Raw genomic sequence first — 23,776 nt, 5'->3', positions numbered from 1 at the left:
AATCCACACCCAAAATAAAGTTTAAATCTTATAATGAAAAAAACTGAAATTATAAGCAGAAGAATCAAACTGAAACAGCTGCCTGAAGTACTTTTCTACCAAAAACTGCTTCAGAAGAAGAAAACACATCAAAATGGTAGAATTTAGTAAAAGTATGCAAAGAAGACCAAGTTGCTGCTTTGCAAATCTGATCAACCGAAGCTTCATTCCTAAACGCCCAGGAAGTAGAAACTGACCTAGTAGAATGAGCTGTAATCCTTTGAGGCGGAGTTTTACCCGACTCGACATAAGCATGATGAATTAAAGATTTCAACCAAGATGCCAAAGAAATGGCAGAGGCCTTCTAACCTTTCCTAGAACCGGAAAAGATAACAAATAGACTAGAAGTCTTTCGGAAATTCTTAGTAGCTTCAACATAATATTTCAAAGTTCTAACTACATCCAAAGAATGCAATGATCTCTCCTTAGAATTCTTAGGATTAGGACGCAAGAAGTTCGCAACACCGCCTTATCCTGATGAAAAATCAGAAAAGGAGACTCACAAGAAAGAGCAGATAATTCAGAAACTCTTCTAGCAGAAGAGATGGCCAAAAGAAAACAAAACTTTCCAAGAAAGTAAATTTAATGTCCAGTGAATGCATAGGTTCAAACGGAGGAGCTTGAAGAGCCCCCAGAACCAAATTCAAACTCCAAGGAGGAGAAATTGACTTAATAACAGGTTTTATACGAACCAAAGCTTGTACAAAACAATGAATATCAGGAAGATTAGCAATCTTTCTGTGAAAAAGAACAGAAAGAGCAGAGATTTGTCCTTTCAAGGAACTTGCAGACAAACCTTTATCCAAACCATCCTGAAGAAACTGTAAAATTCTCGGAATTCTAAAAGAATGCTAGGAAAAATGATGAGAAAGACACCAAGAAATGTAAGTCTTCCAGACTCGATAATATATCTTCCTAGATACAGATTTACGAGCCTGTAACATAGTATTAATCAAAGAGTCAGAGAAACCTCTTTGACTAAGAATCAAGCGTTCAATCTCCATACCTTCAAATTTAAGGATTTGAGATCCTGATGGAAAAAAGGACCTTGTGACAGAAGGTCTGGTCTTAAGGGAAGAGTCCACGGTTGGCAAGAGGCCATCCGGACAAGATCCGCATACCAAAACCTGTGAGGCCATGCTGGAGCCACCAGCAGAACAAACGAGCATTCCTTCAGAATCTTGGAGATTACTCTTGGAAGAAGAACTAGAGGCGGAAAGATATAGGCAGGATGATACTTCCAAGGAAGTGACAATGCATCCACTGCTTCCGCTTGAGGATCCCTGGATCTGGACAGATACCTGGGAAGTTTCTTGTTTAGATGAGAATCCATCAGATCTATTTCTGGAAGTCCCCACATTTGAACAATCTGAAGAAATACCTCTGGGTGAAGAGACCATTCGCCCGGATGTAACGTTTGGCGACTGAGATAATCCGCTTCCCAATTGTCTATACCTGGGATATGAACCACAGAAATTAGACAGGAGCTGGATTCCGCCCATACCAGTATTCGAGATACTTCTTTCATAGCCAGAGGGCTGTGAGTCCCTCCTTGATGATTGATATATGCCACAGTTGTGACATTGTCTGTCTGAAAACAAATGAACGGAATATGCAGATATGCATCCTGTAAATCTATTGTGGACATATAATGCTCTTGCTGAACAAAAGGCAGGATAGTCCTTATAGTTACCATTTTGAATGTTGGTATCCTTACATAACGATTCAATATTTTTAAATCCAGAACTGGTCTGAAGGAATTCTCCTTCTTTGGTACAATGAAGAGATTTGAATAAAACCCCAGTCCCTGTTCCAGAACTGGAACTGGCATAATTACTCCAGCCAACTCTAGATCTGAAACACATTTCAGAAATGCTTGAGCCTTCACTGGATTTACTGGGACACGGGAAAGAAAAAATCTTTTTGCAGGAGGCCTTATCTTGAAGCCAATTCTGTACCCTTCTTAAACAATGTTCTGAATCCAAAGATTGTGAATTGAATTGATCCAAATTTCTTTGAAAAATCATAATCTGCCCCCTACCAGCTGGGCTGGAATGAGGGCCGCACCTTCATGTGGACTTTGGAGCTGGCTTTGGTTTTCTAAAAGGCTTGGATTTATTCCAGACTGGAGATGGCTTCCAAACTGATACCGCTCCTGTGGGTGAAGGATCAGGCTTTTGTTCCTTATTGTGACAAAAGGAACGAAAACGATTATTAGACCTAAATTTACCTTTAGATTTTTTATCCTGTGGTAAAAAGGTTCCTTTCCCTCCAGTAACAGTTGAGATAATAGAATCCAACTGTCAACCAAATAATTTATTACCCTGGAAAGAAAGGGAAAGCAAAGTTGACTTAGAAGACATATCAGCATTCCAAGTTTTAAGCCATAAAGCTCTTCTAGCTAAAATGGCTAGAGACATATACCTGACATCAACCCTAATGATATCAAAGATGGCATCACAAATAAAGTTATTAGCATGTTGAAGAAGATTAACAATGCTATGAGAATTATGATCTGTTACTTGTTGCGCTAAAGCTTCTAACCAAAAAGTTGAAGCTGCAGCAACATCCGCTAAAGATATAGCAGGTCTAAGAAGATTACCTGAACATAAGTAAGCTTTTCTTAGAAAGGATTCAATTTTCCTATCTAAAGGATCCTTAAAGAAGTACTATCTGCCGTAGGAATAGTAGTACGTTTAGCAAGAGTAGAGACAGCCCCATCAACTTTAGGGATTTTGTCCCAAAACTCTAATCTGTCAGATGGCACAGGATATAATTGCTTAAAACGTTTAGAAGGAGTAAATGAATTACCCAAATTATTCCATTCCCTGGAGATTACTTCAGAAATAGCATCAGGGACAGGAAAAACTTCTGGAATAACTACAGGAGATTTAAAAACCTTATTTAAACGTTTAGATTTAGTATCAAGAGGACCAGAATCCTCTATTTCTAATGCAATTAAGACTTCTTTAAGTAAAGAACGAATAAATTCCATTTTGAATAAATATGAAGATTTATCAGTATCCACCTCTGAAACAGAATCCTCTGAACCAGAGGAATCATTATCAGAATCAGAATGATGATGTTCATTTAAAAATTCATCTGAAAAATGAGAAGTTTTAAAAGACCTTTTACGTTTACTAGAAGGAGGAATAACAGACATAGCCTTCTTAATGGATTTAGAAACAAAATCTCTTATGTCAACAGGAACACTCTGAGTATTAGATGTTGATGGAACAACAACAGGTAATGTAACATTACTACAGGAAATATTATCTGCATTAACATGTTTGTCATGACATTCATTACAAACAACAGCTGAAGGAACAGATACCACAAGTTTACAGCAAATACACTTAACTTTGGTAGATCCAGCACTAGGCAGCGATTTTCCAGAAGTATCTTCTGACTCAGGGTCAATCTGGGACATCTTGCAATATGTAATAGAAAAAACAACATATAAAGCAAAATTGATCAAATTCCTTAAATGACAGTTTCAGGAATGGGAAAAAATGCCAGTGAACAAGCTTCTAGCAACCAGAAGCAATAAACAAAGAGACTTAAATAATGTGGAGACAATAGTGACGCCCATATTTTTTAGCGCCAAAAAAGACGCCCACATTATTTGGCGCCTAAATGCTTTTGGCGCCAAAAATGACGCCACATCCGGAAGGCCGACACTTGGCGCAAAAAAACGTAAAAAATGACGCAACTTCCGGGAACACGCATGACGCCGGAAAAGAAAAAATTTTTGCGCCAAAAAAGTCCGCGCCAAGAATGACGCAATAAAATGAAGCATTTTCAGCCCCCGCGAGCCTAACAGCACACAGGGAAAAAGTCAAATTTAAAGGTAAAAAAAAAAAAATAAAAAAAAAATTTGCTTTAGTCATATGCATTATCCCAAATATGAAACTGACTGTCTGAAATAAGGAACGTTGAACATCCTGAATTAAGGCAAATAAATGTTTGAACACTTATATTTAGAACTTTATATAAAGTGCCCAACCATAGCTTAGAGTGTCACAGAAAATAAGACTTACTTACCCCAGGACACTCATCTACATGTAGTAGAAAGCCAAACCAGTACTGAAACGAGAATCAGTAGAGGTAATGGTATATATTAGAGTATATCGTCGATCTGAAAAGGGAGGTAAGAGATGAATCTCTACGACCGATAACAGAGAACCTATTAAATAGACCCGGTAGAAGGAGATCATTGAATTCAAATAGGCAATACTCTCTTCACATCCCTCTGACATTCACTGCACGCTGAGAGGAAAACCGGGCTCCAACCTGCTGCGGAGTGCATATCAACGTAGAATCTAGCACAAACTTAATTCACCACCTCAATAGGAGGCAAAGTTTGTAAAACTTATTTGTGGGTGTGGTGAGGGGTGTATTTATAGGCATTTTGAGGTTTGGGAAACTTTGCCCCTCCTGGTAGGAATGTATATCCCATACGTCACTAGCTCATGGACTCTTGCTAATTACATGAAAGAAAACAGAATTTATGTTTACCTGATAAATTTCTTTCTCCTACGGTGTGTCCGGTCCACGGCTTCATCCTTACTTGTGGGAATATTCTCTTCCCTAACATGAAATGGCAAAGAGAGCACAGCAAAAGCTGCCCATATAGCTCCCCCTCTTGCTCCGCCCCCCAGTCATTTGACCAACGGTTAGGAGAAAAAGGAGAAACTATAGGGTGCCGTGGTGACTGTAGTGTATGGAATAAAAACATAATTTATGCTTACCTGATAAATTCCTTTCTTCTGTTGTGCGATCAGTCCACGGGTCATCATTACTTCTGGGATATAACTCCTCCCCAACAGGAAATGCAAGAGGATTCACCCAGCAGAGCTGATATAGCTCCTCCCCTCTACGTCAGTCCCAGTCATTCGACCAAGAATCAACGAGAAAGGAGTAACCAAGGGTGAAGTGGTGACTGGAGTATAATTTAAAAGATATTTACCTGCCTTAAAAAACCGGGCGGGCCGTGGACTGATCGCACAACAGAAGAAAGGAATTTATCAGGTAAGCATAAATTATGTTTTCTTCTGTTATGTGCGATCAGTCCACGGGTCATCATTACTTCTGGGATACCAATACCAAAGCAAAAGTACACGGATGACGGGAGGGATAGGCAGGCTCATTATACAGAAGGAACCACTGCCTGAAGAACCTTTCTCCCAAAAATAGCCTCCGAAGAAGCAAAAGTGTCAAATTTGTAAAATTTGGAAAAAGTATGAAGCGAAGACCAAGTTGCAGCCTTGCAAATCTGTTCAACAGAGGCCTCATTCTTAAAGGCCCAAGTGGAAGCCACAGCTCTAGTGGAGTGAGCTGTAATTCTTTCAGGAGGCTGCTGTCCAGCAGTCTCATAGGCTAAACGTATTATGCTACGAAGCCAAAAAGAGAGAGAGGTAGCAGAAGCTTTTTGACCTCTCCTCTGTCCAGAATAAACGACAAACAGGGAAGAAGTTTGGCGAAAATTTTTAGTTGCCTGCAAGTAGAACTTGAGGGCACGAACTACATCCAGATTGTGTAGAAGACGTTCCTTCTTTGAAGAAGGATTTGGACACAAGGATGGAACAACAATCTCTTGATTGATATTCCTGTTAGTAACTACCTTAGGTAAGAACCCAGGTTTAGTACGCAGAACTACCTTATCTGAGTGAAAAATCAGATAAGGAGAATCACAATGTAATGCTGATAACTCAGAGACTCTTCGAGCCGAGGAAATAGCCATTAAAAACAGAACTTTCCAAGATAATAATTTTATATCAATGGAATGAAGGGGTTCAAATGGAACACCTTGTAAAACGTTAAGAACTAAGTTTAAACTCCATGGCGGAGCAACGGCTTTAAACACAGGCTTGATCCTAGCTAAAGCTTGACAAAAGGCCTGGACGTCTGGATTTTCTGACAGACGCCTGTGTAATAAGATGGACAGAGCTGAAATCTGTCCCTTTAATGAACTAGCCGATAAACCCTTTTCTAAACCTTCTTGTAGAAAAGACAATATCCTAGGGATCCTAACCTTACTCCAGGAGTAACGTTTGGATTCGCACCAGTATAGGTATTTGCGCCATATTTTATGGTAAATCTTTCTGGTAACAGGCTTCCTAGCCTGGATCAGGGTATCAATAACCGACTCAGAAAAACCACGCTTTGATAAAATCAAGCGTTCAATTTCCAAGCAGTCAGTTTCAGAGAAGTTAGATTTTGATGTTTGAATGGACCCTGTATCAGAAGGTCCTGTCTCAGAGGTAGAGACCAAGGTGGACAGGATGACATGTCCACTAGATCTGCATACCAAGTCCTGCGTGGCCATGCAGGCGCTATTAGAATCACAGATGCTCTCTCTTGTTTGATTTTCGCAATCAATCGAGGAAGCAGCGGGAAGGGTGGAAACACATAAGCCATCCCGAAGTTCCAAGGTGCTGTCAAAGCATCTATCAGAACCGCTCCCGGATCCCTGGATCTGGACCCGTAGTGAGGAAGTTTGGCGTTCTGGCGAGACGCCATGAGATCTATCTCTGGTTTGCCCCAACGTCGAAGTATTTGGGCAAAAATCTCCGGATGAAGTTCCCACTCTCCCGGATGAAAAGTCTGGCGACTCAAGAAATCCGCCTCCCAATTCTCCACTCCCGGGATGTGGATTGCTGACAGGTGGCAAGAGTGAGACTCTGCCCAGCGAATTATCTTTGATACTTCCATCATTGCTAGGGAGCTTCTTGTCCCTCCCTGATGGTTGATGTAAGCTACAGTCGTGATATTGTCCGACTGAAACCTGATGAACCCCTGAGTTGTTAATTGGGGCCAAGCTAGAAGGGCATTGAGAACTGCCCTCAATTCCAGAATGTTTATTGGAAGGAGACTCTCCTCCTGATTCCATAATCCCTGAGTCTTCAGAGAATTCCAGACAGCGCCCCAACCTAGCAGGCTGGCGTCTGTTGTTACGATTGTCCAGTCTGGCCTGCTGAATGGCATCCCCCTGGACAGGTGTGGCCGATAAAGCCACCATAGAAGAGAATTTCTGGTCTCTTGATTCAGATTCAGGGTAGGGGACAAATCTGAGTAATCCCCATTCCACTGACTTAGCATGCACAATTGCAGCGGTCTGAGGTGTAGGCGTGCAAAAGGTACTATGTCCATTGCCGCTACCATTAAGCCGATCACCTCCATGCATTGAGCTACTGACGGGTGTTGAATGGAATGAAGGACACGGCATGCATCCTGAAGCCTTGTTAACCTGTCTTCTGTCAGGTAAATCTTCATTTCTACAGAATCTATAAGAGTCCCCAAGAATGGAACTCTTGTGAGAGGAAAAAGAGAACTTTTCTTTTCGTTCACTTTCCATCCATGCGACCTTAGAAATGCCAGAACTAACTCTGTATGAGACTTGGCAGTTTGAAAGCTTGAAGCTTGTATTAGAATGTCGTCTAGGTACGGAGCTACCGAAATCCCTCGCGGTCTTAGTACCGCCAGAAGGGCACCCAGAACCTTTGTGAAGATTCTTGGGGCCGTAGCCAATCCGAATGGAAGAGCTACAAACTGGTAGTGCCTGTCTAGGAAGGCAAACCGTAGATACCGTTGATGATCTTTGTGAATCGGTATGTGAAGGTAAGCATCTTTTAAATCCACTGTGGTCATGTACTGACCCTTTTGGATCATAGGTAAGATTGTCCGAATAGTTTCCATTTTGAACGATGGAACTCTTAGGAATTTGTTTAGAATCTTTAAATCTAAGATTGGCCTGAAAGTTCCCTCTTTTTTGGGAACCACAAACAGGTTTGAGTAGAACCCTTGTCCTTGTTCCGACCGCGGAACTGGATGGATCACTCCCATTAATAACAGATCTTAGTCGTTGGGTGCAAGAGAATGACTGGGACTGACGTAGAGGGGAGGAGCTATATCAGCTCTGCTGGGTGAATCCTCTTGCATTTCCTGTTGGGGAGGAGTTATATCCCAGAAGTAATGATGACCCGTGGACTGATCGCACATAACAGAAGAAAAAAAGCCAGGGCGGGCCGTGGACCGGACACACCGTAGGAGAAAGAAATTTATCAGGTAAACATAAATTCTGTTTTCTCCTACATTGGTGTGTCCGGTCCACGGCTTCATCCTTACTTGTGGGAACCAATACCAAAGCTTTAGGACACGGATGGAGGGAGCAAGTCAGGTTACCTAAACGGAAGGCACCACGGCTTGCAAAACCTTTCTCCCAAAAACAGCCTCAGAAGAAGCATAAGTATTGAATTTATAAAATTTGGCAAAAGTATGCAGAGAAGACCAAGTCGCTGCCTTACAGATCTGATCAACAGAAGCCTCATTCTTAAAGGCCCATGTGGAAGCCACAGCTCTAGTAGAATGAGCTGTAATTCGTTCAGGAGGCTGCCGTCCGGCAGTCTCATAAGCCAATCGGATGATGCTTTTCAGCCAAAAAGAAAGAGAGGTAGCAGTAGCTTTCTGCCCTCTCCTCTTACCAGAATAAACGACAAACAAAGATGATGTTTGTCTGAAATCCTTTGTTGCTTCTAAATAGAATTTTAAAGCACGGACCATATCTAGGTTGTGTAACAAACGTTCCTTCTTTGAAACTGGATTCGGACATAGAGAAGGAACAACTATTTCCTGGTTAATATTCCTGTTGGAAACTACTTTTGGAAGAAAACCAGGTTTGGTACGTAAAACTACCTTATCTGCATGAAATACCAGATAGGGAGAAGTACACTGCAAAGCAGATAATTCAGAAACTCTTCTGGCAGAAGAAATAGCAACTAAAAACAGAACTTTCCAAGATAGTAACTTAATATCTATGGAATGCAAAGGTTCAAACGGAACCCCTTGAAGAACTGAAAGAACTAAGTTTAGACTCCATGGAGGAGTCATAGGTCTGTAAACAGGCTTGATTCTGACTAACGCCTGTACAAACGCTTGTACATCTGGCACGGCTGCCAGACGTTTGTGCAACAAGACAGACAGAATCCTAGGAATTTTGATTTTACTCCAAGAAAAACCCTTGGATTCACACCAACGGATATATTTGTGCCATATCTTATGGTAAATCTTCCTAGTCACAGGCTTTCTGGCTTGAACCAGAGTATCTATAACTGAATCTGAAAACCCACGCTTAGATAGAATCAAGCGTTCAATTTCCAAGCAGTCAGTTGCAGAGAGACTAGATTTGGATGTTCGAATGGACCTTGTACTAGAAGATCCTGTCTCAAAGGTAGCTTCCATGGTGGAGCCGATGACATATTCACCAGGTCTGCATACCAAGTCCTGCGTGGCCATGCAGGAGCTATCAGAATCACCGAGGCCTTTTCCTGTTTGATCCTGGCTACCAGCCTGGGAAGGAGAGGGAACGGTGGAAACACATAAGCTAGATTGAACGACCAAGGCGCCACTAATACATCCACTAGTGTTGCCCTGGGATCCCTGGATTTGGACCCGTATCGAGGAACTTTGAAGTTCTGACGAGACGCCATCAGATCCATATCCGGAGTGCCTGGTAGTTGAGTTAACTGGGCAAAGACCTCCGGGTGGAGTTCCCAGTCCCCCGGATGGAAAGTCTGACGACTCAAATAATCCGCCTCCCAGTTGTCTACTCCTGGGATGTGGATTGCAGATAGGTGGCAGGAGTGATCCTCCGCCCATTTGATGATCTTGGCTACCTCTGTCATCGCCAAGGAACTCTTTGTTCCCCCCCGATGATTGATGTACGCTACAGTCGTCATGTTGTCCGACTGAAATCGTATGAATCTGCCCTTCGCTAGGTGAGGCCAGGCCAGGAGCGCATTGAATATCGCTCTCAGTTCCAAAATGTTTATCGGGAGAAGGGACTCTTCCCGAGACCATAGACCCTGAGCTTTCAGGGAGTCCCAGACCGCGCCCCAGCCTAAGAGACTGGCGTCGGTCGTGACGATGACCCACTCTGGTCTGCGGAAACTCATTCCCTGAGACAGGTGATCCTGAGTCAACCACCAGCGGAGCGAGTCTCTGGTTACCTTGTCTACTTGAATCTGGGGAGACAAGTCTGCATAATCCCCATTCCACTGTTTGAGCATGCACAGTTGCAATGGTCTTAGATGAATTCGAGCAAAAGGAACCACGTCCATTGCTGCAACCATTAGTCCTATTACCTCCATGCACTGAGCTATGGAAGGCTGAGGAATAGATTGAAGAACTTGACAAGCGTTTAGAAGTTTTAATTTTCTGACCTCTGTCAGAAAGATCTTCATTTCTACAGAATCTATTATTGTTCCCAGAAAGGGAACCCTTGTAGACAGGGAACTCTTTTCTACGTTCACCTTCCACCCGTGAGACCTGAGAAAGGCTAATACAATGTCTGTATGAGCCCTTGATCTGGAAAGGGACGACGCTTGGATTATGTCGTCGTATAAGTAAGGTGCCACCGCAATGCCCCTCGGTCTTAGAACCGCTAGCAGGGATCCTAGCACCTTTGTGAAAATTCTGGGAGCAGTGGCTAAACCGAACGGAAGAGCCACGAACTGGTAATGTTTGTCCAGAAAGGCAAACCTTAGGAACTGATGATGATCTTTGTGGATAGGAATATGTAGGTATGCATCCTTTAAGTCCACGGTAGTCATGTATTGACCCTCCTGGATTGTTGGTAAAATCGTTCGAATGGTTTCCATTTTGAATGATGGAACTCTGAGGAATTTGATTAGAATTTTTAAATCCAGAATTGGCCTGAAAGTTCCCTCTTTTTTGGGAACTACAAACAGGTTTGAGTAAAACCTCAGACCTTGTTCCGCTGTCGGAACTGGGTGTATCACTCCCATCTTTAATAGGTCTCCTACGCAATGTAAGAATGCCTGTCTCTTTATCTGGTCTGAAGATAAGCGAGACATGTGGAACCTTCCCCTTGGAGGAAGTTCTTTGAACTCTAGAAGATACCCCTGAGAGACTATTTCTAGTGCCCAGGGATCCGGAACATCTCTTGCCCAAGCCTGAGCAAAGAGAGAAAGTCTGCCCCCTACTAGATCCGGTCCTGGATCGGGGGCTACCCCTTCATGCTGTCTTGGTAGCAGCAGCAGGCTTCTTGGCCTGTTTACCCTTGTTCCAGCCTTGCATTGGTTTCCATGCTGGTTTAGGCTGGGAAGTGTTACCCTCTTGTCTAGAGGCTGCAGAGTTAGGAGACGGTCCGTTCCTGAAATTGCGAAAGGAACGAAAATTAGATTTGTTCTTAGCCTTGAAAGGCCTATCCTGTGGGAGGGCATGGCCCTTCCCCCCAGTGATGTCTGAAATAATCTCCTTCAATTCTGGCCCGAAAAGGGTCTTACCTTTGAAAGGAATATTAAGCAGTTTTGTCTTGGACGACACATTCGCCGACAAAGATTTTAGCCAAAGCGCTCTGCACGCCACTATTGCAAAACCTGAATTTTTCGCCGCTAATTTTGCCAATTGAAAAGCGGCATCTAAAATAAAGGAATTAGCCAACTTTAGTGCGTGAATTCTGTCCATGACTTTCTCATATGGAGTCTCCTTATGGAGCGAATTTTCTAGTTCCTCGAACTAAAAAGACGCCGCCATTGTGACAGGAATAATGCACGAAATTGGTTGGAGAAGAAAACCTTGCTGAACAAATATCTTTTTAAGCAATCCTTCCAATTTTTTATCCATAGGATCTTTGAAAGCACAACTGTCCTCAATGGGAATAGTCGTGCGCTTGGCCAACGTAGAAACTGCCCCCTCAACCTTAGGGACTGTTTGCCATGCGTCCCTTCTGGGGTCGACAATGGGGAACATTTTCATAAATATAGGAGGTGGGACAAAAGGTATACCTGGCTTCTCCCACTCCTTGGTCACTATGTCCGCCACCCTCTTGGGTATCGGAAAGGTATCAGCGTGCACAGGGACCTCTAGGAATTTGTCCATTTTGCACAATTTCTCTGGAATCACCAAAGAGTCACAATCGTCAAGAGTAGTTAGCACCTCCTTAAGCAGGGCGCGGAGATGTTCTAACTTAAATTTAAACGCCACAATATCAGGTTCTGCCTGCTGAGAAACTTTTCCTGAATCAGAAATTTCTCCCTCAGACAGACCCTCCCTCACTGCCAATTCAGACTGGTGTGAGGGTATTTAAATTATCGTCAGCGCCCACTTGCTCATCCTCTGTATTTAAAACTGAGCAATCACGCTTTCTGGGAAATGCTGGCAGTTTGGATAAAAGATTTACTATAGAATTATCCATTACTGCAGTTAATTGCTGCATAGTAACAAGCATTGGCGCGCTAGATGTACTAGGTGTTGCCTGCGCGGGCATAACTGGTGTTGACACAGAAGGAGAGGATGATGAACTATCCCCACTACCTTCATTTGAAGAATCATCTTGGGCAACCTTATTAAATGCGACAGTACTGTCCTTACTTTGTTTGGACGCCATGGCACAATTTTCACATACATTTAAAGGGGGAACCACCTTGGCCTCCATACACACAGAACATATGCTATCTGAAGGTATAGACATGTTAGACAGACTTAGGCAGGCTATTAATGCAATAAAACCGTTTTTAAACAAAACCGTTACTGTCTCTTTAAATAATAAAAAGAGTACACTTTATTTCTGAATGTTTGAAAAACTATGAAGGAAATATCCGATCTTTACAAAATTTGCACCCTAGTGTCTTAATGCTTTGAAAGTATTGCACACCAAATTTCAAGTCTTTAACCCCTTAAATGAGCAAACCGGAGCTAATTGTTCAATTTACCAGTTTAAACCCACTACAGTCCCTGCCACAGCCTTTGCTGCGGCTTTTACCTTCCTTGGGGGTTATTCACCACAGAAATAAGCCTTCTTGAAATCGTTTTTATGGCCACAGGACCCTCTCACATGAAGCTGCATGCACTGCTTCGAGAAGTAACTGCGCAACTGAGGCGCGAAAATGAGGCCTCCTCCCTCTACATACCAGAGTGAAGCCTTCCTGACTAGATTAGGTGTCTACACAACTGCCAGGCATAATAAAAACATTCCCAAAAGTGTTTCCAAGTCACAAAACACTCCAAAAGTCATATAAATATTATATAAATCAATCGATTTAGCCCACAATAGTGTCAACCAGTATATAGCCCATTTATAAGCTTTCATTCTGTTATGAGTAAGAAAATGGCTTACCGATCCCATAAGGGAAAATGACAGTCTTCTAGCATTACTATGTCTTGTTAGAAAAGAGACTAGTCATACCTGGAACAGAAAAGTCTGCAAACTGTTCCCCCCAACTGAAGTTCTCTGGTTTCAACAGTCCTGCGTGGGAACAGCAATGGATTTTAGTTACTGTTGCTAAAATCATACTCCTCTTTTAACAGAACTCTTCATCACTTTCTGTTGTAGAGTAAATAGTACAAACCGACACTATTTTAAAATAAAAAAAACTATTGATAGAAGAAATAAAACTACAACTAACACCACATACTCTTTACCATCCCCGTGGAGATGCTACTTGTTCAGAGCGACAAAGAGAATGACTGGGGGGCGGAGCCAGAGGGGGAGCTATATGGGCTCTCTTTGCCATTTCCTGTTAGGGAAGACAATATTCCCACAAGTAAGGATGAAGCCGTGGACCGGACACACCAATGTAGGAGAAATATTGCTTATTGATGATGATAAGAGTATTCCTCTCAGACCCTTTATAATAAATTGATAAATCCGTACATAAATACTTTAAAATTAATTTAATGTTATTAATATAAGAATGATAACTATATATGTGTACTACATATAAAATGAAATTAAGACACCGGTGTCTAATACTCTATATAGTTTAAATACCTATTTTAAAAACAATAACAAACAGTCAGAGCAACAATTCATACATAGCTTCATTTACACAATTGATTGTTCTAGATGGTGAAAGAATTAAAAAGGTGGAGTGTACCCCCTGGGTGTCCAGGGGAAGTAAAAGATTTGCGAGGATGTGGTGGATTAGCTATGAGTAAGTGGACTCATTGAGGACTACGTTTTAGGCAAGCACCTCCTGGGGTTTTTGTGGGGATATTCTGTTTACAGTTGTTTTTATATTTAAGGTTCAATGTTAATACGTTTATAATAAATGTGGAGCTGCGGGCCTTTACGACCCATTTTTTGGTGTCTGTGTCTTTTCTTGCGGGGTAGTGCATTTAGGGGGTCAAGTTTCTGAGAAAAAAAACAAGACTAGGGCCTAGGTACATCGTAGAGCAATGTGTTACATACACTTGAGAAATAAAATGCTATACATCATCTCAGTTTTTACTTTTTTCTTCTAGTTATAAATTGCATATCTGTAATCAAGTAAAAGCCACTTTTGGACTTCTGAACACAATTAAACACCTCATTGTGGGGAATTTTGTTCAAATTGCACAGGCCATTTTTGGACCTCTCAAAATATGTGAAAACTATTGTATACATTACTGTAGTAAATAGCACACTTATAAATATAGAAAAAACTTGTATAGGTCTATGAAAGTATAAAGCAATAATAGGTCCGCCTCAATATGGCAAAATATGGAGTAAAATATTTTCCCCAAGTAATAGATAGAGGCCAAGATAGCTGTGGTTCCAGAAGTTGTAAATAGCATGGAAATACAGCAGAAAAAGATAAGAAAGAAAAATTAGCCCCTGACATTTCTTCATGATACTCCCTCTAGCTCATCTTTTCAGCAGCATCTCCCTCACACCCTGCTCATCCTCTTAATCCAACTACTGTAACCCTCACACACCAGCTTCTGTCCATCCCTTTAGCCCTCCCTCCTCAAACACAGCCACCTCCTCCAACCTCTCTTCAGCTCCCTGATATCCACTTTCTGTTCACAGTTTGCTTCACACCTTCCCTCCCCCATGCACACCCGCTGTCTGTTACACACAACCTCCATGCTTATTCCCGTGGCCCCCTTACTCACCCTCTCAGTCCCCATTCCCCCCTTACACACAGCCTCCTCTCATCCCCACTTCCCCATCAACAGCACATTAACACATTTCTCTAGTGGCATCACCTATAAAAAAAAACATAATTTATGTAAGAACTTACCTGATAAATTCATTTCTTTCATATTAGCAAGAGTCCATGAGCTAGTGACGTATGGGATATACATTCCTACCAGGAGGGGCAAAGTTTCCCAAACCTCAAAATGCCTATAAATACACCCCTCACCACACCCACAATTCAGTTTAACGAATAGCCAAGAAGTGGGGTGATAAAAAAGTGCGAAAGCATATAAAATAAGGAATTGGAATAATTGTGCTTTATACAAAAATCATAACCACCACAAAAAAAGGGCGGGCCTCATGGACTCTTGCTAATATGAAAGAAATGAATTTATCAGGTAAGTTCTTACATAAATTATGTTTTCTTTCATGTAATTAGCAAGAGTCCATGAGCTAGTGACGTATGGGATAATGACTACCCAAGATGTGGATCTTTCCACACAAGAGTCACTAGAGAGGGAGGGATAAAATAAAGACAGCCAATTCCTGCTGAAAATAATCCACACCCAAAAATAAAGTTTAACGAAAAACATAAGCAGAAGATTCAAACTGAAACCGCTGCCTGAAGTACTTTTCTACCAAAAACTGCTTCAGAAGAAGAAAATACATCAAAATGGTAGAATTTAGTAAAAGTATGCAAAGAGAACCAAGTTGCTGCTTTGCAAATCTGGTCAACCGAAGCTTCATTCCTAAACGCCCAGGAAGTAGAAACTGACCTAGTAGAATGAGCTGTAATTCTTTGAGGCGGAGTTTTACCCGACTCAACATAGGCAAGATGAATTAAAGATTTCAACCAAGATGCCAAAGAAATGGCAGAAGCTTTCTGGCCTTTTCTAGAACCGGAAAAGATAACAAATAAACTAGAAGTCTTACAGAAAGATTTCGTAGCTTCAACATAATATTTCAAAGCTCTAACAACATCCAAAGAATGCAACGATTTCTCCTTAGAATTCTTAGGATTAGGACATAATGAAGGAACCACAATTTCTCTACTAATGTTGTTGGAATTCACAACTTTAGGTAAAAATTCAAAAGAAGTTCGCAACACCGCCTTATCCTGATGAAAAATCAGAAAAGGAGACTCACAAGAAAGAGCAGATAATTCAGAAACTCTTCTGGCAGAAGAGATGGCCAAAAGGAACAAAACTTTCCAAGAAAGTAATTTAATGTCCAATGAATGCATAGGTTCAAACGGAGGAGCTTGAAGAGCTCCCAAAACCAAATTCAAACTCCAAGGAGGAGAAATTGACTTAATAACAGGTTTTATACGAACCAAAGCTTGTACAAAACAATGAATATCAGGAAGAATAGCAATCTTTCTGTGAAAAAGAACAGAAAGAGCAGAGATTTGTCCTTTCAAAGAACTTGCGGACAAACCCTTATCTAAACCATCCTGAAGAAACTGTAAAATTCTCGGTATTCTAAAAGAATGCCAAGAAAAATGATGAGAAAGACACCAAGAAATATAAGTCTTCCAGACTCTATAATATATCTCTCGAGATACAGATTTACGAGCCTGTAACATAGTATTAATCACAGAGTCAGAGAAACCTCTTTGACCAAGAATCAAGCGTTCAATCTCCATACCTTTAAATTTAAGGATTTCAGATCCTGATGGAAAAAAGGACCTTGTGACAGAAGGTCTGGTCTTAACGGAAGAGTCCACGGTTGGCAAGAGGCCATCCGGACAAGATCCGCATACCAAAACCTGTGAGGCCATGCCGGAGCTACCAGCAGAACAAACGAGCATTCCTTCAGAATCTTGGAGATTGCTCTTGGAAGAAGAACTAGAGGCGGAAAGATATAGGCAGGATGATACTTCCAAGGAAGTGATAATGCATCCACTGCCTCCGCCTGAGGATCCCGGGATCTGGACAGATACCTGGGAAGTTTCTTGTTTAGATGGGACGCCATCAGATCTATTTCTGGAAGTTCCCACATTTGAACAATCTGAAGAAATACCTCTGGGTGAAGAGACCATTCGCCCGGATGCAACGTTTGGCGACTGAGATAATCCGCTTCCCAATTGTCTATACCTGGGATATGAACCGCAGAGATTAGACAGGAGCTGGATTCCGCCCAAACCAAAATTCGAGATACTTCTTTCATAGCCAGAGGACTGTGAGTCCCTCCTTGATGATTGATGTATGCCATAGTTGTGACATTGTCTGTTTGAAAACAAATGAACGATTCTCTCTTCAGAAGAGGCCAAAACTGAAGAGCTCTGAAAATTGCACGGAGTTCCAAAATATTGATCGGTAATCTCACCTCCTGAGATTCCCAAACTCCTTGTGCCGTCAGAGATCCCCACACAGCTCCCCAACCTGTGAGACTTGCATCTGTTGAAATTACAGTCCAGGTCGGAAGCACAAAAGAAGCCCCCTGAATTAAACGATGGTGATCTGTCCACCATGTTAGAGAGTGTCGAACAATCGGTTTTAAAGATATTAATTGAGATATCTTCGTGTAATCCTTGCACCATTGCTTCAGCATACAGAGCTGAAGAGGTCGCATGTGAAAACGAGCAAAGGGGATCGCGTCCGATGCAGCAGTCATAAGACCTAGAATTTCCATGCATAAGGCTACCGAAGGGAATGATTGTGACTGAAGGTTTCGACAAGCTGCAATCAATTTTAGACGTCTCTTGTCTGTTAAAGACAGAGTCATGGACACTGAATCCATCTGGAAACCCAGAAAGGTTACCCTTGTCTGAGGAATCAAAGAACTTTTTGGTAAATTGATCCTCCAACCATGATCTTGAAGAAACAACACAAGTCGATTCGTATGAGATTCTGCTAAATGTAAAGACTGAGCAAGTACCAAGATATCGTCCAAATAAGGAAATACCACAATACCCTGTTCTCTGATTACAGACAGAAGGGCACCGAGAACCTTTGTAAAAATTCTTGGAGCTGTAGCTAGGCCAAAATAATTTGTTACCCTGGAAAGAAATGGAAAGTAAAGTAGATTTAGAAGCCATATCAGCATTCCAAGTTTTAAGCCATAAAGCTCTTCTAGCTAAAATAGCTAGAGACATAAACCTGACATCAACTCTGATAATATCAAAAATGGCATCACAGATAAAATTATTAGCATGCTGTAGAAGAATAATAATATCATGAGAATCATGATGTGTTACTTGTTGCGCTAAAGTTTCCAACCAGAAAGTTGAAGCTGCAGCAACATCAGCCAAAGATATAGCAGGTCTAAGAAGATTACCTGAACACAGATAAGCTTTTCTTAGAAAGGATTCAATTTTCCTATCTAAAGGATCCTTAAAGAAGTACCATCTGACGTAGGAATAGTAGTACGTTTAGCAAGGGTAGAAATAGCCCCATCAACTTTAGGGATTTTGTCCCAAAATTCTAATCTGTCAGACGGCACAGGATATAATCGCTTAAAACGTTTAGAAGGAGTAAATGAATTACCCAATTTATCCCATTCTTTGGAAATTACTGCAGAAATAGCATTAGGAACAGGAAAAACTTCTGGAATAACCACAGGAGCTTTAAATACCTTATCCAAACGTTTAGAATTAGTATCAAGAGGACCAGAATCCTCTATTTCTAAAGCAATTAGTACTTCTTTAAGTAAAGAACGAATAAATTCCATTTTAAATAAATATGAAGATTTATCAGCATCAACCTCTGAGACAGAATCCTCTGAACCAGAAGAGTCATCAGAATCAGAATGATGATGTTCATTTAAAAATTCATCTGTAGGGAGAGAAGTTTTAAAAGATTTTTTACGTTTACTAGAAGGAGAAATAACAGACATAGCCTTCTTTATGGATTCTGAAACAAAATCTCTTATATTATCAGGAACATTCTGCACCTTAGATGTTGAAGGAACTGCAACAGGCAATGGTATTTTACTAAAGGAAATATTATCTGCTTTAACAAGTTTGTCATGACAATCAATACAAACAACAGCTGGAGGAATAGCTACCAAAAGTTTACAGCAGATACACTTAGCTTTGGTAGATCCAGCACTAGACAGCGATTTTCCTGTAGTATCTTCTGGCTCAGATGCAACGTGAGACATCTTGCAATATGTAAGAGAAAAAACAACATATATATAAAGCAAAATTGATCAAATTCCTTAAATGACAGTTTCAGGAATGGGAAAAAATGCCAAAGAACAAGCTTCTAGCAACCAGAAGCAATGAAAAATGAGACTTAAATAATGTGGAGACAAAAGCGACGCCCATATTTTTCGCGCCAATAAGACGCCCACATTATTTGGCGCCTAAATGCTTTTTGGCGCCAAAATGACGCCACATCCGGAACGCCGAAATTTTTGGCGCAAAATAACGTCAAAAAATGACGCAACTTGCGGCGACACGTATGACGCCGGAAACGGAAACAAATTTTTTGCGCCAAAAAAGTCCGCGCCAAGAATGACGCAATAAAATGAAGCATTTTCAGCCCCCGCGAGCCTAACAGCCCACAGGGAAGAGTCAAATTTTTGAAGGTAAGAAAAAATGATTAAATCAAATGCATTATCCCAAATATGAAACTGACTGTCTGAAAATAAGGAAAGTTGAACATTCTGAGTCAAGGCAAATAAATGTTTGAATACATATATTTAGAACTTTATAAATAAAGTGCCCAACCATAGCTTGGAGTGTCACAGAAAATAAGATTTACTTACCCCAGGACACTCATCTACATGTTTGTAGAAAGCCAAACCAGTACTGAAACGAGAATCAGCAGAGGTAATGGTATATATAAGAGTATATCGTCGATCTGAAAAGGGAGGTAAGAGATGAATCTCTACGACCGATAACAGAGAACCTATGAAATAGACCCCGTAGAAGGAGATCACTGCATTCAAATAGGCAATACTCTCCTCACATCCCTCTGACATTCACTGCACGCTGAGAGGAAAACCGGGCTCCAACTTGCTGCGGAGCGCATATCAACGTAGAATCTAGCACAAACTTACTTCACCACCTCCATCGGAGGCAAAGTTTGTAAAACTGAATTGTGGGTGTGGTGAGGGGTGTATTTATAGGCATTTTGAGGTTTGGGAAACTTTGCCCCTCCTGGTAGGAATGTATATCCCATACGTCACTAGCTCATGGACTCTTGCTAATTACATGAAAGAAAACAGTTATTGTTAGAAGGAACCTTGCAATTAAAGCTGGGGGAGACCCTAGTGGACCTTAATCTTAAAATGAAGAATCTCAAATCTAGCAGTGATGTCTACTCTTTCTCTAAACTCTTCATCACTAGAGATACTCTACAGATGTTAGCAGCATAAACTGAATAGATTACTAACATTATTCAAAGAGAGTGAATAACAAGTGAATCAGAAGATAATTATAGCACTATAGTCCGCTCTGTCTGCTCAAGTGTGTGGATTAGGTTTCTGTTCACCAACATTTCCAGTTGCTAATGGCACCAGGCAAGGATGTCAGGTGTCACCCATGCTTTTTGCTTTAGCCACGCACATTAGAGACAATAAGAATATAGATGGTGGTATGCTATTTTCCACAAATCACAAAATCACACTATTTGCTGATTACATCACTATTTTCTCCTTTAGACCGTTAGATGTTCTTTCCTATCTGTTTAATATATTGACTTTTATAAATTGAATTTTACAATATTGTAGTTCAGTAGAGTAGCTACCCTGAAAATTTGTTTTCTACCTAAACTCACTACTTATTTAGATGTCTCCCATTTTGCCACCCAAAACACCCACTAAGCCAATTGTAAAATCTTATGTCAAGCTACATATGGCAGGGAAGCGTCCACTGATAGCCCACAGAACCCTACAATATTCTCATTTTGGGGGCTGCGTTACCTTCTGTTTTTAGCTATTATGAGGCTGCTTTGTTTACACATATCTCCCAATGGAGAGTTCTAAAACGTGCCTGTTAAAGGGATATTGAGCAAGGTTCCCTATAACTACCCTACCTTCCCTATAACTTGTCACTGATAGATCCCCATTGGACTTTGGAGATTAAAGAATGCCTTAGCTTTTAAGATCAGACCCATCAACTATACACTCCATCAGAGGCTTATTAGCTGTATTACCAGACTTGCACCCTAATATGTGGACCCGCTTGGGGATTCACACATTCTATTCTCGGATCTAGTTTTACAAGGTTGAGAGCGCAAGTAGCGTGAGGGTGGGAAACTCAATACACCCTTATCATTACATTACTCCATGATGGAAGGAGTTATACCAGCAGATAAATCTAGCCAGCTATTGTCCTGGGAAAATACCCTACACCTAACTTCACTGCATCACTTTATATGAAACTTATAACATTTTAGCTAATTGGTATTTTACCCCTCTCAAGCTGTTTAAGATGAATAATTCTGTGCTCCCATATGCTGGAGGGGGTGTGGAGAGGTTGGAGACTCCCTACACATTTGGTGGTTGTGCCCTAAATGAAGGTCCTTATGGGATTCCTGCTTCCAAACCTAAATTTCACATTAAGTTACCCAAATCTCCTCAAGCTGCATTTGGGTACTCAATTCCTTCCTAAACACCAAGGATATTTGTGTGTTTATCTTTTTGATGGCATCTAAATTAGCTATTTCCAGGGTATGGAACAACTTTACACCTCTACTATGGACCACAGTATTAGAGACTATGAACTATATCCATTGTATGGAGCGATATTCTTTCTATGTTATCAGCAGCATGAGTTGAGTTGATTTGGGCTGATTGGATGGCGGAATTTAATCTTGAATATCTATTCTAGGCAAGCCGAGAGCAAGACACTTTATATAAGTTTTTTTAAAAAAAAAACTCTTTACTTGATAGCTACTTATATTCTCTAAGCATTTTACATTTGCAAATCTTACTTATTTAACTCACCAGCCAGTATGTTTTAGTGCCAGGTGCTCCCCTGTTAACCTCACTCTCCCTTGTGAGATTCTGTATTCCAGAGAGCTTAATTACTTTCTATAGGAGGCATTTGTCATATCTCTGGGACATGTTGTGTCACAAGTACAATATATAAGCAAACCAAGAAGAGGAGTTGGGATAAGTTATAAGTCCATATTTAATAGTTCCATATTAAAAGTATATCAGACACAGCAATCACAAAACTTGATAAAAAAAATACTTTTTGGAGCTACACATTTACAAAAAAGATGGGGATTTCTTCACAAAACTGTTTCAAAAGGCACCAGATAGGAATTCTACACTAAAGGGCCTATTTAAGAACGTGCGAGCGGACACGATTTGATTCCACCAGAGGAATTTATATATTTATTTACTTATTAGTATTGCTTAGGTTCAGTTTCACATATTGCAATTTATTTAATTTTTTAAATGATTAGCCCAGCAGTGGATGATCCACTGCTGGGCTAATAATTTTAAAAAAACCTATAAAATAAATTGATTTAGTTATTATTTTTTGGGATGTTGGGGGTGGAGAGCAAAATTGCATGGGGGGGAAAGCCCAAGAAAATGTTTGCCCAGGGTCCAGTCAATACATTATGCCATGTAGGGCGCTGATTGGGGACCAATAAGTTTAAACGCATCTTCATTACAACTGATGAATTAAACTCAATCTAAAATATTGATAACATTCCATATCTGTTTATGCAAAGCTGAAAAAATCCCTTTAGTACAAATCCAATTGGCCATTAGAACAGACAACTGAACAACTAGACATTTTTGTTAAGAAACAGCACACAGTAAGTGACACTTTATAATGATTGACCATATTACCCCTTAAAGGGACATAAAACCCCCAAAAATTACTCAGAATACAATTTTTAAAAAGTTTCCAATTTATTTCTATTATCAAATGTGCCTTGCAATTCTTCTTTGAAGAGATATCTAGATAGATTTTGTGAACATATTTGGAGCACTACATGACAGAAATTAGTTCTCCATCTAGTGCTTTTGCTAATGTATAACATTGTTGCAAAACTGCTGCCATATAGTACTGCAGGCATGTGCACATTTCTTAATTTACCTTCCTGATTTTCAACAAAGAATAACAAGAAAACAAAGTTTGATAATAGAAGTAAATTGGAAAGTTGTTTAAAATTTAAAAAGATGGGGTGATTGAAATAAATGTTTATTGCAAGCTGAAGCTCAGTGGATATATGAATTGACTGCAGTAGTGCCTTTTGGTTTAAATACCATTCAGGTAGATTACGAGTTTTGCGTTACGGCTTTTAACGTTAAAAAAATGTTGTAATGGCAGTAACGCACTATTACAAGTTGTGTCGGTATAGCTATACCGCATTTTAGCCTGTAACGCAATGTCCATTACGTACTCAAAAAAAATGACGTTTTTGTGTGGGATTTCCATAGCGCCGGTATTACAGGTTGTGTGGTTACAGGTTGTGTGGTGAGGCTAAAATGCTTGCGTTACAGCCTATACCGACAGGATCCATACCGCCATCTGAGAGCAGTAGTTATGAGCTTTGTGTAACAAAATTGTTTCACAAAACTCATAACTAAAATGTTACAAAGTACACTAACACCCATAAACTACCTATTAACCCCTAATCCACCCACACATCGCGACTATTAAATAAATTTATTAACTCCTAATCTGCTGTCCCCGACATCGCCAACACTAGCATAAAACTATTAACCCTTAATCCGCCGCTCCCCAACATCTCCACCACTATAATAAAGTTATTAACCCCTAAACCTCTGGCCTCCCACATCGCCGCCACTAAATAAACCTATTAACCCCTAAACCGCCAGCCCCCTACATTGCAAAACACTAAATTAAACTATTAACCACTAAACCTAACACTCCTCTAA

This window comes from Bombina bombina, chromosome 5, assembly GCF_027579735.1.
Source record: "Bombina bombina isolate aBomBom1 chromosome 5, aBomBom1.pri, whole genome shotgun sequence".
In the NCBI taxonomy this organism is placed as follows: domain Eukaryota; kingdom Metazoa; phylum Chordata; class Amphibia; order Anura; family Bombinatoridae; genus Bombina; species Bombina bombina.
Note: the sequence above shows the minus strand (reverse complement) of the source record.